Raw genomic sequence first — 18,033 nt, forward strand, 5'->3', positions numbered from 1 at the left:
GAAATAAGGAGGTCCATTGTCACTTGGAGAGTGCGAGACTAGGTGGGGTAGAGGAACAAAGGGATCTCGGAGTACAAATACAGAAATCACTAAAAGCTGCGACACAGGTTAGCAAGGCCATAACAATGCAAAGCAAGCACTAGGGTCTATTTCTAGAGGGATAGAATTGAAAAGTAGGGAAGTTATGCTACACCTCTATCGAACCTTGGTTAGACTACACTTAGAGTATTGCTTACAGTTCTGGTCGCCATATTATAAAAAATCTATAGCGGCATTGGAGTGGGTGCCGAGATGATTTACAAGGATGATACCAGAAATGCGAGGGTATAAATATCAGGAAAGGATGAACAGGTTGGGTCTTTTTTCTCTTGAAAAAGAATGCTGAGGGGTGACCTAAGAGGGGCCTTTAAAATTATGAAAAATTTTGAAAGAGTGGATACAGAGAGAATGTTTCCACTTGTGGGGAAGAGCATAACTACATGCCATCAATATAAGGTATTCACCAATAAATCCAATAGGGAATTCAGAAGAAACTTCTTTACCCAAAGAGTGGTGATGATGTGGAACTCGCTACCACAGGGAGTGGTTGAAGCGAATAGTATAGGTGCATTTAAGGGGAGGCTAGACAAACATATGAAGGAAAAGGGAATAGAGGGCTATGCTGATAGATTTAGATGAGAAAAGATGGGAGGAGGCTCGCGTGGAGCATAAATGCCGGCATGGACTGGTTGGGCCGAATGGCATGTTTCTGTGCCGTATATCCTAATTAGTACTGATGTAAAACGGCTACTGAGCACTTGATTTCAGTATAAAACAAGGCTTTATTCAACTGTTTCAAAACCATGATATTTCTAGTTACATCACTAGTTCCTGGTTACAGAAACATCCTGGGCAAGCTGGGCCAACGCCTGAGTATTTACACTCCTTGGCCGGCACCACCAGCTGGCCGCCCAGTGTTACTTCATGAGTCATGATAAGATTCATGACAAGTACTATGTTTGTTAGATGCCAAATAATTTTGTCCCGGATTTTTTCTCCTAAACGTTTCCCCACGACCGATGATAGACTGACTGGATTCTGATTGCCAGTTGTATCCATCTCGCCATTTTTGAACAGAGGTGTAGCACTTGTAATCCTCCAGTCCTTTGGCACTTCACCCGTATCTGAAGAGGATTGGAAGATTATGGCCAGAGTCTCCGTTATTTCCACCCTTACCTTCCTCAGCAAATAAAGATACATCACATCCTGACCAAATAAAGAGCCGCAAACTAAAATTCTACCGACCAAGAGATGGAATGTGGGATTAGGCTGGATAGCTCTTCTTCGGCCAGCACAGACACGATGGGCAGAATAGCCTCCTTCTATGCCGTAATTTTCTATGATTCTATGCTGCTATCTCCTTTATGATCTCTCCTCGGCTCCACTCTTCCTTTGACTGCCCTTTTACTTTTTAGGTGTTTATAAAGTACTTCTGGGTTCCCTTTTATGTTAGCTGTTAATCTATTCTTATACTTGCTCTTTGCTGCTCGTATTCACTTTTATTATATCTCCTCTGTACTTTCTATATTCAACTTGGTTCTCTACTGTATTCTGAACCGCACAATTGCTATAAGCCTCCTTTTTCCATCTCATTTTAATCTCTATTTCTTGAGTCATCCAGGGAGCTCTAGATTTGGGTGTCCTTCTTTCCTCCTTGATGGAAATGCGATAGTCTGTACCCGAACGATCTCTTCTTTGAAGACCCCCATTGTTCAATTACTGCATTGCCTACCAGCTTTTGATTCCAATCCACGTGGGCCAGATTACTTTCCAACTCTTTGAGGTTCGCCCCGCTCCAATTAAGTATTTTAATGCTTGATTGCACCTTGTCCTTTTCCAAAACTATTCTGAACCTTTATGATATTATGATCACTATTGTCAAAAAGCTCTCCCACTGAAACATGCTCCATTTGCCCCAATTTATTCCCCAGAACTAGATCCAGCGCTGCTTCATTCTCGTTGGGCTGGAAGCACACTGATCAAGAAAGTTTTCTTTTAGGCATTTAAAGAAATCTTCCCCCTCATTGACCTTTACACTCTCACTATCCTAGTCCATATTTAGATAATTGAAGTCCCCCATTATCACTATTCTGTAGTTATTGTACCTTACTGCCATTTGGCTCCAAATTTGGTCCTTTATCTGATTCCCACTGTTTCGTGGCCAATAGCATAAACCCAGTTGCGTATAGCTCCTCTATAGGCCCCTAATTCTAAACAAATATACAGTGCCTTTGGCCCCTCAACTACTTCATCCCTCTCCCGTGATATAATGGGTTCTTATTTCAATACTTCCACCCGTCGTCCTTTTTTCATTCTCTATCTTTCCTGAATTACTTGTCGCTGGGAACATTACTTTCCCAATCCTCCGCTTCTTTGAGCCATACCTGTTATTGTCACTATATCATAGATCTGTATGGTAACTTGTGGCTGGACCTCATTTTCCACTCTCTGTGCATTTATGTACATGCAATCTTAAACCTTTATAGACTGCTTTGCATTTGACCCTTTCTAATCCCTCCTACTTTTGAACTATTCTTTAAATGTGGTGAATAAGGTTGATGAGCTACAAGCTCAAATATTCGGGTGGCAATATAATGCTGTGGCAATAGCTGAAACGTGGCTTGAAAACGGTGATGACTGGGCACATAATATTCAAAGGGTGCAAGGTGTTCACAAAAGAAAGGGAAGGGAAAAAGCGAGGTGGGGAGACAGTGCTGATTAAGGAAGACATGTTAGTGTTGGAAAGGGAGGATGTTCTTGAGGGAACAAGGACATAGTCAATTTGGTTAGATTTGAGGTGCAGAAGGGGTATGATCACGCTATTGAGTGTATTCTATAGGCCTCCAAATAATGAGAGGGAGGTAGAGGAGAAAACCTGCAGGGTAGTCGCAGAGATGCGCAAGAGCTTTAGACTGGTGATATTGTGGGACTTTAATTATCTCAATATCGATTGGGATAATGCTAGGGTAAAGGGAAAGGAGGGGGAGGAATTTCTGAAATGTGTTCAGGAGAATTTCCTAGACCAATATAAACTTAGCCCAGCCACGAAGGAGGCATTGCTGGAAATTTCGCTGCCGAATCAATTGGGCCAGGTCGACCAAGTGTCTGTGGGAGAACACTTGCGTACGAGTGATCATCGTATCATAAGATTTAGATTAGCAAGGAACGTTCTAGAGTGGAACTTCTAAACTGGAATAGGGCTAACTTCAATGGGATGCGAAAGGATCTAGCCAGAGTAAAATGGAACAAAAGACTGACAGGAACATCTGTAATGGAACAATGGGTGGTCTTTATGGAGGAGATGTTCGAAATACAGGCTAGGTATACTCCAACAAGAGGGAAGGGTAAGGGAAACAAAGCAAGGGCTCCTTGGATGACGAGGGAGATAGAGAAGATGATGAAAGAAAAAAGAGGGTGTATGATGCATGTCAGTTGAATTACTCATGGGAGAACCAGACTAAATACCATAAGTTGCGAGGGAATGTGACGATGAAAATAAGATTGGCAAAGAGAAAAGATGAGAGCAGAATAGTGGTTTACATAAAAGGGATCCCAAAAGTCTTCGACTGGCGTGTAAACAGTAAGCGGGTAGTATGAGGCTGTGTGGGGCCTATTGGAGACAAAGAAGGTGATATATGCTTAGAGGCGCAGGGCAAGGCTAGAATACTCAATGTGTCGTTTGTATCGGTGTTTACTAAGGAGGTGGATGCTGACAAAAAATCGGTAGAAGTGGAAAAGATAGAATCAATGGAAGGTGTGAAAATTGTTAGACAGGAACTACTGGAAAGGCTGGGTATGCTCGGAGTGGAAAAGTCGCCTGGTCCAGTTGGCTTGCATCCCAGGTTGCTAAGGGAATAGCAGAAGATAGCAGAAGAGCTTGCCATAATTTTTCAATTTCCCTAGATGCGGGGCAGGTGCCTGAGGATTGGAAAGTGGCATGACACCATTGTTCAAGAAAGGGTGTAAGGACAATCCAAGTAACTATGGGCGGGACAGCTTAAAATCAGTGGTGGGTAAAGTTTTAGAAATAATAATCAAGGAAAAAATTATCGGGCACTTGGAGAGGTTTAAGCTAATTAAGGAGAGCCAACACGGATTTGTAATAGTCAGATCATGTTTGACTAATATAATTGAATTTTTTGTTGAAGTAGCAAAGAGGGATGATCAAGGGATGCAATGGATGTTGTCTACGTGTATTTTAGGAAGCCGTTTTACAAAGTACCACATAGAAGGCTGGTTAAAAAAATTGATGATCATAGACTAGGTGGATCAGCGGCAGCTTGGATAAGGAATTGGCTTATGGACAGAAAACAGCAAGTTGTGGTAAATGGTTGCTTTTCAGTTGGAAGATGGTAGACAGCAGTGTTCCTCAATGGTCAGTGCTAGGGCCACTGTTTTTTTTGATATATATATAAATGACCTGGATATTGGAATACAGAGTAGAAATACTAAATTTGCCAATGACAACAAACTTGGTGGTGTGGCAAACAATGATGATGATAGCAATCGCCTGCAACAGGCCATAGAAAGGCTAGCAGAATGGGCAGAGAAGTGGCAAATGGAATTTAATACAGAGAAGTGTGTGGTGATGCATTTTGGCAGAAGGAACAGGGAGGGGCAATATACACTTAATGGCACAGTTTTAAAGAGTGTGCAGGGACAGAGCAATTTAGGAGTTAATGTGCATAGGTCCCTGCAGATGGCAGGACATATTGAGAGATTGGTTATCAAAGCATATGGGACCTTGGGTTTCATAAGTAGCGGTATTGAGTACAAAAGTAGAGAAGTTATGCTGAACATTTATAAAGCGCTGGTTAGGCCACAACTGGAGTATTCGCTCCAGTCCTGGTCACCACACTTTAGGATGGATGTGAAGGATCTTGAGAGGGTGCAGAGGAGATTTACAAGAACAGTTCCCGGGATGGAGGATCTTAGTTACAAGAACAGGTTGGAGAAGTTGGATTTGCATTCATTAGAGAAAAGGATGTTAAGGGGTGGTTATGGAGGGAATGAGTGGAGTCTTGTACACCTCTATCGAATCACCCCTAAACATCGTTGACGGGTTTGGATAGGCTAGACGGGGAAAGGCTGCTCCCGCTAGTTGATGGTGCAAGGACTCGGGGACACAGACTTAAGGTATTGGGCAAGAGATACAGGGGGGATGTGAGGAAATACTTTTTTACGCAGCGAGTGTTAAGTACCTGGAATTCGTTGCTAACGGAAGTGGTGGAAGCGGAGATACTCAATGTTTTCAAGGAAAGACTGAATAGGCACTTGAGGTAAATAAACTTGCAGGCCTACGGGGATAGAGCAGTGGAATAGGACTGACTGGTTTGCTCTACAGAGAGCCGGTTTGGACTTGATGGGCCAAATTGCCTCCTTCTGTGCCGTTATGACTCTATGAATCTATAATCAAATGCTATTTGTGTTTCCCGGTCCTCTGTGCACCATTTTATCTCCTCCCTAATGTTTGATTCTGGTGCCAACTCCACTGCCAAATTAGTTCAAAACATTCCCCACAGTGCGAGTTACACTTCCAGCAAGGACATTGGTCTCATCGTTGTTGAGGTACAACCCGTCCACCTTGAGCAGGTCCCTCCTGCCCCAAAACCGGACCCAATGCCCCAAGAATCTGAAGCCTTCCTTCCTGCACGGTTTTTATCCTACTATTCCTATGCTCACTAGCGCATGGTACTGGGAGTAATTCAAAGATTACTACATTTCATTTACTACTTTTTATCTTCCTCCCTAACTCCTGAAGCTGTGACTGCAGTACCTCATCCCCCTTTTTTTCCGATGTCAATGGATCCCAGGTGGACCACGAGTTCTAGCTGTTTCCCTTCCCCCTTCAAAATATTCTGCACACGCTCAGTGAAAACCTTTACCCTGGCATTAGGGAGGGAACGCTGCCTATTGAGTCTCCTTTTCTCACTGTATTTCTAAATGTTGCTGTGCCCCACTATGCAGTCATTTCCCCTCTACTGCTGTGGATGTGCTGTAGACTGTACTCTCCCAGGTTCACGTCGCCCTCTCTGGTATTCAGCAGCAGAAATAGATTTGAGAGCGCCACACTCCCGGAGGAGTCCTGTGCTGCTTGCCTTTTCCTACATTGCCGATTGGCAGCCCGCTTAAGATCCTCCTGAACTCTCTGTAGCTGCCGGGGGACAACCTCCTGCAACGTGCACTTCAGGAAATGCACAGTTTCCTTTATGCTCTACAGTGACTTCTGCCGCTCCTCCAGCACAGAAACTGTGAATTTGAGCAAGTGCAAGCAATACCTGGACACGTGGGTACCCAGGACATAAGAAGCGTCCTGGGGTTCCCACATGACACAGGAATTGCAGACAACGAGTCTCAGCTGTTCCACTATTTTGCTTATCAAATCACTTTAGATCTAATTGATTGCTTGGTTATTTATCTATTCATGGTATCGTGTTTTACTCTCGTCCTTTTTCACAGCTAGCTTACAAACCCAGCTGTGCGTCTGGAATTCCCCCCTTGATTATGAGTGGTGTTACCGACCTTTACCCAATTATCTGAACTGATTTTGGAGCCGTTGCCACGAGCAACTGGTTATCTGAACATCTTTGGTTTGAAACTGACGCACTATCGATCGCTGAGATCTTTCTGAAGCCACGCTTGCAGCAGCAGCGCAAGGTATAGTGAGTAGGTGCGGAGTGCAGGGCAATGGGTTGAGATACAGTGCAGAGCCTTATCTGATTTGTACCTGGGCTTTCAGTAATGCTGCAATGTAAAAAACAAGAACTTAAATCTGCTCAGCAAAAAAGCAAGCAATCTCATTTTACAAGTGGAAAATTGTTTAAAAGTATAAAGATTGCCTGCTTGTGTCAAACGATGGCACCATTTATACAACAAAAACAACAACTTGCATTTGTACAACGCCTTCAATGTAGTAAAACTTCCGAAGGCGCTTCATAGGAGCACTTTTAAACACAATTGTACACCGGGCCACATAATAAGTTGTGTACAGGAATATATGAGATGGAGTAAGAACACAGTGCAGCCAGGAGCTACCGATAGTTCAAGAATTGAGTCTGCTGTGTGTTCCGACCCTCAGAAAAAGCCGATATATTTGTCATGGGGCCAAACCCAGATCTTGTTAAAGAATCATAGAATCACGGAAGGAGGCCATTCGGCCCGTCCTGTCTGTGCCGGCTGTCTGACAGAGCTACCAATTCGTTCCCCATAGCTCTGCAATGTTTTCCTTTTTAAGTCGAGATCCAATTTCCTTTTGAAAGTTACTATTGAATCTGCTTCCACCACTCGTGCAGGCAATGCATTCCAGATCATGACTGCTTCTGGGAAAGGTGGGACTTGTACAAGTCGGACGGTTTACACCTGAACCAGAGGGGAACCAATATCCTTGCGGGGAGGTTTGCTAGCACTGCTGGGGGGGGGGGTTAAACTAACTTGGCAGGGGGATGGGGTACAGAGTGGAGCTATAGTAGGGGGTGATTTACAGCCAAATACAGAGGGAAAAACAAGTCAGCTGGGAAGGCAAAGCAAATATGTGAAGGCAAAAGAGAATATGGCAGGGCTGGAAGGCATTTATTTTAATGCAAGGAGTCTTGCAAATAAGGTGGATGAACTGAAGTTGTTGTTGAACACATGGGAGTACGATATTGTTGCTATCACGGAGACATGGTTGAGGGAGGGTCAGGACTGGCAGCTCAATATTCCGGGGTATAGAATCTTCAGGCGAGACAGAGGGGGGTGTAAAAGGGGAGGGGGTGTTGCAATATTAATTAAGGAGTCAATTACTGCTGTAAGGAGGGATGATATATTAGCGGGTTCCTCTAATGAGGCCATATGGGTAGAACTTAAAAACAAAAAGGGGGCAAGCACTTTGCTGGGAGTGTACTATAGGCCCCCAAACAGTCAGGGGGAGATAGAGGAACAGATATGTAGGCAAATCTCAGAAAAGTGCGAAAATAATAGGGTAATAATAGTGGGGGATTTCAACTTCCCCAATATAAATTGGGATAGTCAGAGTGTGAAAGGCTTAGAGGGTGCAGAATTCTTAAAGTGCATCCAGGAGAGCTTTTTGAGCCAACATGTAGAAAGTCCTACAAGAGAGGGGGCGGTACTGGACCTAATTCTGGGGAATGTAGCCGGGCAAGTGGTGGAAGTGTCAATAGGAGAGCTTTTTGGCGACAGTGACCACAATTCGGTGAGATTTAAGGTGGTCATGGAAAAAGACAAAGACGGCCCGGAAATAAGGGTTCTAAATTGGGGGAAGGCCGATTTTAATATGATAAGGCAGGATCTGGCCAAATTGGACTGGGAGCAGCTACTTATAGGAAAATCCGCATCAAAACAGTGGGAGACTTTCAGAAGGGAAATAGAGAGAGTACAACGCCAACATGTTCCTGTAAAGGTCAAGGGTGGGACCAACAAGCAAAGGGAACCTTGGATGACAAGGGATATACAAAAATGCATTAGAAAGAAAAGGGGGGCTTTTGGCAGTGACAAAAGACTAAAGACGGAAGAAGCCCTAGCGGAGTATAAAAAATGCAGGGGCATACTTAAAAAAGAAATTAGGAGGGCGAGGAGGGGCCATGAAATAACACTGGCGAGCAAAATAAAGGAAAATCCTAAGATGTTTTATAAGTATATTAAGGGCAAGAGGATAACCAGGGAAAGGGTAGGGCCCATTAAGGACCAAAGTGGCAATCTGTGTGTAGAGCCAGATGATGTAGGCGGGGTTTTAAATGAATTTTTTGCATCTGTGTTCACTATGGAGAAAGACGATGCAGACATAGAAATCGGGCAAGGGGGCTGTGACATACTTGAACATATTAGCATCGAGAGGGAGGAGGTGCTAGCGGTTTTAGCAGGCCAAAAAGTGGATAAATCCCCAGGCCCGGACGAGATGTATCCCAGGCTGCTGTGGGAGGCAAAGGAGGAGATTGCAGGGGCTCTGACACAAATTTTCAGAACCTCTCTGGCCACAGGGGATGTACCAGAGGACTGGAGAACAGCTAACGTAGTACCATTATTCAAGAAGGGTAGCAGGGATAAACCAGGGAATTACAGGCCAGTGAGCCTAACATCTGTGGTAGGGAAATTATTGGAAAAAATTCTGAGGGACAAAATTAGTCTCCACTTGGAGAGGCAAGGATTAATCGGGGATAGTCAGCATGGCTTTGTCAAGGGTAAATCATGTCTGACAAATCTGATTGAATTTTTCGAGGGGGTGACTAGGGGGGTGGATGAGGGAAATGCTGTGGATGTGGTTTACATGGACTTCAGTAAAGCTTTTGACAAAGTCCCGCATAGGAGACTGGTCAAGAAGGCAAGAGCCCATGGGATCCAGGGTGCCTTGGCGCATTGGATCCTAAACTGGCTGAGTGGCAGGAGGCAGAGGGTGATGGTCGAAGGTTGCTTTTGTGACTGGAAGCCTGTGTCCAGTGGGGTACCTCAGGGATCGGTGCTGGGTCCCTTGTTGTTTGTGATCTACATAAATGATTTGGATGAGAATGTAAAAGGTATGATCAGTAAGTTTGCAGATGACACGAAAATTGGTGTGGTGATAAATTGTGAGGAGGAAAGCCTCAGGCTACAGGACGATATAAACGGGTTGGTCAGATGGGCGGAAAAGTGGCAAATGGAATTTAACCCTGAAAAGTGCGAGGTGATGCATTTTGGACGGACAAATAAGGCAAGGGAATACACAATGAGTGGTAGGACCCTAGGAAGTACAGAGGGTCAGAGGGACCTTGGTGTACATGTACATAGATCCCTGAAGGCAGCGGAACAGGTAGATAAGGTGGTTAAAAAGGCATATGGGATACTTGCCTTCATTAGCCGAGGCATAGAATATAAGAGCAGGGGGGTTATGATGGAGCTGTACAAAACGCTGGTGAGGCCACAGCTGGAGTACTGTGTGCGGTTCTGGTCGCCTCACTATAGGAAGGATGTGATTGCTTTGGAGAGTGTGCAGAGAAGATTCACCAGGATGTTACCTGGGATGGAGCGCCTCAGCTATGAAGAGAGGCTGGACAGGCTGGGGTTGTTTTCCTTGGAGCAAAGAAGGCTGAGGGGGGACCTGATTGAGGTGTACAAAATGATGAGGGGCATAGATAGGGTAGAAAAAGAGGAACTTTTCCCCTTAGTAGGGGGGTCAATAACAAGGGGGCATAGATTCAGGGTAAGGGGCAGGAGATTTAGAGGGGATTTGAGGAGGAACCTTTTCACCCAGAGGGCGGTTGGAATGTGGAATTCAATGCCTGAAAGGGTGGTAGAGGCAGGAACCCTCACAACATTCAAGAAGCATTTGGATGAGCACTTGAAATGCCATTGCATACAAGGCTATGGACCAAATGCTGGAAAATGGGATTAGACTGGACAGGGATGGATGGGCGGTGCAGACACGATGGGCCGAAGGGCCTCTTTCTGTGCTGTAAAACTCTATGACTCTATGACTCTATGACAACCAGCTCTGTGTAAAATATTTCTCTGTATCACCTCCTGGCTCTTATGGTCAATTATTTTAAATCTATGTTCTCTGGTTACCGACCCTCCTGCCAGTGGAAACAGTTCCTCACTAACTAATCTATAAAAAGCTGCACAATTTTGAACACTCTGTTAAATCTTCCCTAAACTTTTTCTGCTCTAAGAAGAACATCCCGAGATTCTCTAGCCTCTCCACATAACTGAAGTCTCTCATACCTGCCACCATTCTTGTAAATCTCCTCTACACCCTCTCCAAGCCATTGACATCCTTCCTATGGTATGGTGCCCAGGATTGAACACAGCACTCTAGCTAAGGTCTAACCAGTGATTAATAAAGTTTAGCAAAATGTCCTTGATTTTGTACACTATGCATCTATTTATAAAGACAAGGAACCCGTATGCTTTTTTAACAGCTCCATCAGCTTGTTTTGCCACCTTTAAAGATTTCCGTATGTGGACCCCCAGGTCTCTCTGTCGCTTTACACCTTTAAAATTATACCATTTACTTCATATTGCCTCTCCTCATTCTTACTTGCAAAATGCATCACTTCACACTTTTCATTAAATTTTATCTGCCAGATTAACAAATTCACTGATTTTATCCTTCTGGCTTTTGCATGGTATAAGAACATCAGAAAATAAGAACATAAGAAATAGGAGCAGGAGCAGGCCAATCGGCCCCTCGAGCCTGCTCCGCTATTCAATAAGATCATGGCTGATCTGATCCTAACCTCAAATCTACTTCCACTCTCATCCCACCCGAACCCATGTGATCTCCCGGGAGAGGTGAAAAACCAGATAAAAAACCCAATGGCCAATTTGGGAGAAAAAATCTGGGAAATTCCTCTCTGACCCTGTATCGAAACTCGTCCAGGAGATCACCCTGTCCCTGTATTTCCTGCAGTACTTACCTTCTGTAAAAGGTGATCTGCACCCCAGCCAGGAACAGGCCCAATTTACTCTTGAAGGACTCCTAGCTGGCAGCCTGTTCCCGAGGTCTCCACTAGTCCCTGTGAATAGAACCATCTCCTGAAATCTAACACAGAATTAGAACACAAGAAGTAGGAGCAGGACCAGGCTACACGGCCCCTGGGCCCGCTCCGCCACCCACAGGGCCATGACCGATCCGAACCTAGACTAATGTCCAATTTCCTGCCCGCTCCCCGTAACCCCTAATTCCCTTTACTTCTAGGAAACTGTGTATTTCTGTTTTAAATGTATTTAATGATGTAGCTTCCACAGCTTTCTGGGGCAGCAAAATCCACAGACCTACTACCCTCTGAGTGAAGAAGTTTCTCCTCATCTCAGTTTTGAAAGAACAGCCCCTTATTCTGCTACTTCCTTTATTGACATGACTTGTTTCAGTCCTTCACATAGTAGGTTAGCAATTTGAATGTTTATACCATTCAGCAGCCCTTTCAGATTTTAGCCATTGCCCCACCATGCTTTCATAATAATTCAATGCCGAATGAGTTCCAATCTGCACTTTCTACTCAACCATTCACCCATATATCTCTTACCTCCTCTGACGTTCAAAATTGGAGGCCTGAATCATTTAAATCTCTACCTACATTTCTCTGATTAAGATCATGCACAGTTTCCAGGATCATAACAGAATAATCAGCACAGTGATTTTCTGGGAATGCAACTAATTTACTGTAAATTCAACTGACATAAAGATGCTAATACCCTAAATTCACAGGCATGATGTGTACAATTAAGTGCTGTGACTTCTACCAAAGATATTTTAGCGTAAACGGATCTAGGCTAGTCATCTTTAATTTAAAATCTATAGGTCAAATTTCCAAGCACTGTTTGTGACGCATAGATGTTTCACCAATTTCTAACATTGCCATCTTAATTGCCACGGCTACACTATAAAACTACATAAATAGATGGGTTCCATAATGGAAATACTTGTAGCCTTAGGAAAAGTAAATCTGTTCAAACAAGCCGAAACCATTATTTGATACATTACATTATCACTATTGTTTGCCCTCATATTTATGTATTTTTAACTCAATCCTATTTAGCAAGATTGTATTTCAGTTCGTTTATCTCATTTAAAATGAAAAGAAGTGTTTCCAAGCCCTTTCTCATATACACACAAGACTCGGAGACAAAGCAGGTCTACCTTAAATCTTCAAGATCTTAGGGGCGCCATATTGAGCGGAAGTTAATCCGCCAAAGGCATAATTTTACTAAAGCTTGTATTTAATCTAGGTATTCCAAGATATCAACTATATTCATGTTGTACGAGAATTAACATAACTCCACTTAAAAGCCACTACTGATTTACTCTGAAATTATTAAATGTCTGTTCTATATGATCAACTCAGAAGTGCAAATTGTTACGTGACAAACCCAATTTGGCGAACCATGTTCTCGGAGTTTACTGAAATAAATGGCTGCAGTAAATAGAAACAGAAAAGCAGTATTCATAATTTAATTAATTTGATCAGACACTCGAGTTGTAAACTGAAAGAGTGAATCCGGGGTCATGCCCTCTTGTCTCCACAGGAAAATTTCCTTTGTGGTGCCTTATCGGCCCGGGAGTATTCGGAGATCCTACGGCATTTCCAGTGGAGTGTTCCTGTCTAATGCTGAGGTGTGTGTGTGGCGGGAGTGGGGCTGGGGAACGAGAGGGTAAAATTCGGCAGTTGCGTAATTCCACCTTTTCATCTCTGTTGTGGTTGGCAATGCAATACGGGTCATTAATGTGCCCAACACACGCACACAATAACGATTCATTAGTTCCAATTGACTCTGCAGCTTGAGAAAGTTAGGCCGTGCGGGATGCAACTCCCACTCAGACTTCTCTGCCCTCGCTCTCCTACACTGTTCCAAAGATGCTGAACGCAAGCTCGAGGAGCAGCACATTCTTCTTTCGATTAGACACTTTAAAGCCCCTGGTCCTAAAAGTCAGTTCAACATCTTGAGATCATAACCAGCATCCTGTGTTGGAGCAGTGAATGACTGGCCGCAACAACAGGATTTCCGCGTTAAGGTGCGCATGCGTTACAGCTTGAAGTTGCGGTCAGTTTCAAAGTGCTAAAAAGGGCGAACGCTGCGAGTTTGCCGTTATTACCCAAGGCAAAGTCCGGCCATCTGATCCTCCCTCCAAATATGCTATTTGAGCTGCTGAGTGTGTGCTTAATTTATAATTTTACTTTATGCCTTGCTGCTGCCGTAAGTACACAGATACCCCTTTAGTCACCTAGAAGGACTGTTAGAATGCCCAAAATTATAGTGCCTATAATTATAGTTTCCTTGGCGAGAAACTCATATTCGCTTCATCAAAGTACGGAAGCAGAACAAGCGCCTTTACAAACACAGACACATTTATGTTACTAATAATACACACAGATGGTCCTGCGCAGCATTGAAGCAACGAAACAGCATCAGTAGATATTTTGCTAATGAGACCTAACGCGCGTCCAAACGCCTCCCTGCAGGTAGCAAGGGAAATATGTGGGACCCAGTTGTCGGATGTGGAATGGCGTCACACTCACATACCGCACAGTTTTTGAGGTGGGTGCTGGTTTTCATGGACGAGAGAATCTGGTGTGACGTTACACCTGGGTAATCAATGAAGATTGTGGGCCAAATCGGACCCGCCGATTTTATCAGAGTATCGAGGAGAAGTATGATGGAATCGAAGACACACTTCTCTGCAAACCGGCCGCCACCCGTTTCACAGTGATCTGGGATTTCAGCCTAAAATGCGCCTGCCGTATGTGGCTGTGCAGGCGCAATTTAGATGGAAAAGAACAAATATGGCCTCTGTCATATTACCGGTGCTTTGCTAATATTAAGTACTGGGCTCTGCTGCCATCTGTTTGGTCCCGGCATCTACTGTGCGAAGCTCGGCGGAGGGGAAACAGTTGGGAGAAACATCAAGCGACTTGTGCTCGGGCTTCAAGAGAGCGGCGGTGCACGGGCCGCAGCAGTAGCAGCAAAATGTACAAAGAGAAAAGTGTGATTTTTTTTTACAAGCCACTCAGCCGCTGCCAATTTCTTGGAGTAATCTCCTGTGACAGGTATTCTGAAAGTCTAGCTTTTTGGGAGGTTGTAGCGTCATCCTGTGGAGGAAAAATAGATGCAGGTGTTACCACTACCGTTCCAGTTTCCATTACGGTAAAGGGTGGAGAACGTTCATGTTACCAAATGAAATCTTATAAGTTTGTAAATATCTAGGAAATATTGAATCGGTATTCCCGCATGCAGGCCCTGTCACTTTTTTCACTATTGTTGTTCTTTGTAATAGAATCTGCCTTTCTAACCTTCTCACGCTGTCATTACGTCCTACTTGCAGTCGAAGTACTGCAATGCTACAATTGGAGGCACCTTCATCAGAAGATAAAAACAACGGTTACCCTCCATACCCACCAGAAACTGCCAGTGAAATCGATTCTGATCTCAGATTTTAAATCCAGAATGCTCTCAGAGGAATCGTTGCAGTCTATCTCGGATACAACCCGCATTCGTGACTTACGGCTCCAAATACCAATATGTTTGTTAGTTGCACGTTTGAGGTTCTACTGCGACAAAAGACAGATATTATTCACTATGCGCAATAGCCCCCAGCAATGAATTCCAGTTTGGACCCTGTGTGCGCTGGTCTACATTGTCGCTCGGCCCGGCAACGCCTTGACATTAAAATTCTCATCCTTCTGTTCAAATCGTTCCAAGACCTCGCCCCTTCCTATCTATTTAACCTCCCCCAGCCCTACAAACCTCCTGTGTTCCTCCAGTTTTGGCTTCTTGCGCATCCCCGATTTCTATCGCCCCAGCATTGGCGGCCGAGCCTTTAGCTTCCGCGGTCCGTAGCTATGGGATTCCCTCCCGAAACTTGCCCTCAGCTGGGGATTGGATGTATTTCTTGAAATTATCAGTCACCGGTGTGTTAAAGTTACAGGATATTTAATATTTATGATTAGATTTTCTATCTACTTTTAAATCATTACTGTACTTACACGTTGCGGTGAGTGTTCATAGTTTATTAAGCATAGAGTACACACCTCAGTACTTAACATACACTTAACAGTTAGTACTTGGCATGGTTAATGTGAGGACTCAAACACATTAAACGTCGGAACTCGGAATACAGAATGACCAGACTTTTTATCGAATCCAAGATATCTGTAAGAGCTGCCACTTTTTAAGCATTTCCCTCACACCTTCTACGTGACACTGAATTACATGATCATACAGAAATAAAAGTACAACTCCATATTAGTTAATAATCTGGTCCCGTTTCTTAATGAGCTCTTTTCTCATTGGGCCAACGCGATCGGTATAACTCCCTTACTTTTGTTATTTTATAAATAGTTACACTTTTGATCTATATATTGTTATTCCTCCAAGTGAAACATATAATTATATATTTTTATTTGTTTCTGTGTAATTAGTTCCAATAAAAAAATGACGTGTACCCAGATGCTTTCCTTTGCGGTATTAATTGTTTCCCCACACTGTTATCAACTGATTCAGTATGCAATGGTGCTTCTTTAATTAAGTCTCTCATTACTTCATTCTGAAACTGACCATTGCTGCAGTGTCATCCGTGGCACAATAGCCCAGTGAAACTTTAAAATGACTTATGCTTCCCTTCTTACCTGGCAAAGGCTGAAGGATAACTTTACTACAGTATAAAGATAAATCAACAGTAGCATAACATTAGTAGACTTCAGGAGCGCCTGATGAAACTTTTGCTGATAGGCTTAATTTTCAACTTTGGAATGGAAGGTCCTGCCTAGTGAAGAACCTGATCGACTTAATATCCATTGAAAAGCATTTAATGCTACATATTTTGCACTGCTGTTTAGTGAAGCACAGTGGCCTATTAAATATATATTTTGGTTCTGTCTTCACAATGGAGGACACAAATAACCACCCAGAAATGTCGGAGAACATGGGGTCTGATGGCAGGGAGGAACTGAAAGAAATCAGTATTTGTAGGGAAATGGTGTTAGGGAAATTGATGGGATTGAAGGCCGATACATCCCCAGGGCCTGATAATCTACATCCTAGCGTACTTAAGGAAGTGGCCATAGAAATAGTAGATGCATTGCTGATCATCTTCCAACATTCGATGGAATCTGGAACAGAACCCATGGATTGGAGGGTAGCTAATGTTACCCCACTATTCAAAAAAGGTGCTAGAGAGTAAACGAGGAATTACAGTCCGGTAAGCCTGTCATTGGTAGTGGGGAAAATGCTAGAGTCCATTATAAAAGATGTAACAGCAGAGCACTTGGAAAACAGTGACAGGATCGGACAAAGTCAACATTGATTTACAAAAGGTAAATCGTGCTTGACTAATCTACTGGAATTTTTTGAGGATGTAATTGGTAAAATAGATAAGGGAGAACCAGTGGATGTGGTGTATTTGGACTTTCAGAAGGCTTTCGATAAGGTCCCGCATAAGAGATTAGCGTGTAAAGTTAAGGTCCATCGGATTGGGGGCAAGGTATTGACTTGGATAGAAAACTGGTTGGCAGACAGAAAGCAAAGAGTTGGAATAAATGGGTCTTTTTCCAAGTGGCAGGCAGTGACTAGTGGGGTACCACAGGGATTGGTCATTGGACCCCAGCTATTCACAATATATATTAATGATCTAGACAAGTGAACTAGATGTAATATCATAAGAACATAAGAACATAAGAAATAGGAGCAGGAGTAGGCCATACGGCCCCTCGGGCCTGCTCCGCCATTCAATAGGATCATGGCTGATCTGAATCTAGACTCACATCCACTTCCCTGCCCTCTCCCCATAACACCTAATTCCCTTATCTGCTAGGAAAATGTCGATCTCCATTTTAAATTTATTTAATTTTGCAGCTTGCACAGCTCTCTGGGGTAGCAAATTCCATAGATTTACTACCCTCTGAGTGAAGAAGTTTCTCCTCATCTCAGTTTTGAAAGGGCAGCCCCTTATTCTAAGATTATGCCCCCTAGTTCTAGTCTCACTCATCCACCCAATCAAGCCCCCTCGCAATCTTATATGTTTCGATAAGATCGCCTCTCATTCTTCTGAACTCCAATGAGTAGAGTCCCAAACTATTCAACCTTTCCTCATACATCAACCCCCTCATCTCTGGAATCAACTGAGTGAACCTTCACTGAACCGCCTCTATGGAAACCAAAACTGCACGCAGTATTCCAGGTGTGGCCTCACCAATACCCTATATAACTGCAGCAAGACTTCCCTGTTTTTATACTCCATCCCCCTTGCAATAAAAGCCAAGATTCCATTGGCCTTCCTGATCACCTGCTGCACCTGCATACTAACTTTTTGTGTTTCATGTACCAGGACCCCCAGATCCCTTTGTACTGTAGCACTTTGCAGTTCCTCTCCATTTAGATAATAACTTGCTCTTTGATTTTTTCTGCCAAAGTGCATAACCTCACACTTTCCAACATTATATTGCATCTGGAGGAAAACGTTAGTGGGTGTGATATATAGGCCTCCAAATAGTAATATGGAGGTGAGGGAAGGCATAAAAAGGGAAATTA

This window comes from Somniosus microcephalus, chromosome 6 (assembly GCF_052327205.1).
Source record: "Somniosus microcephalus isolate GS21.2 chromosome 6, FLI_Smic_1.0, whole genome shotgun sequence".
Taxonomy (NCBI): Eukaryota; Metazoa; Chordata; class Chondrichthyes; order Squaliformes; family Somniosidae; genus Somniosus; species Somniosus microcephalus.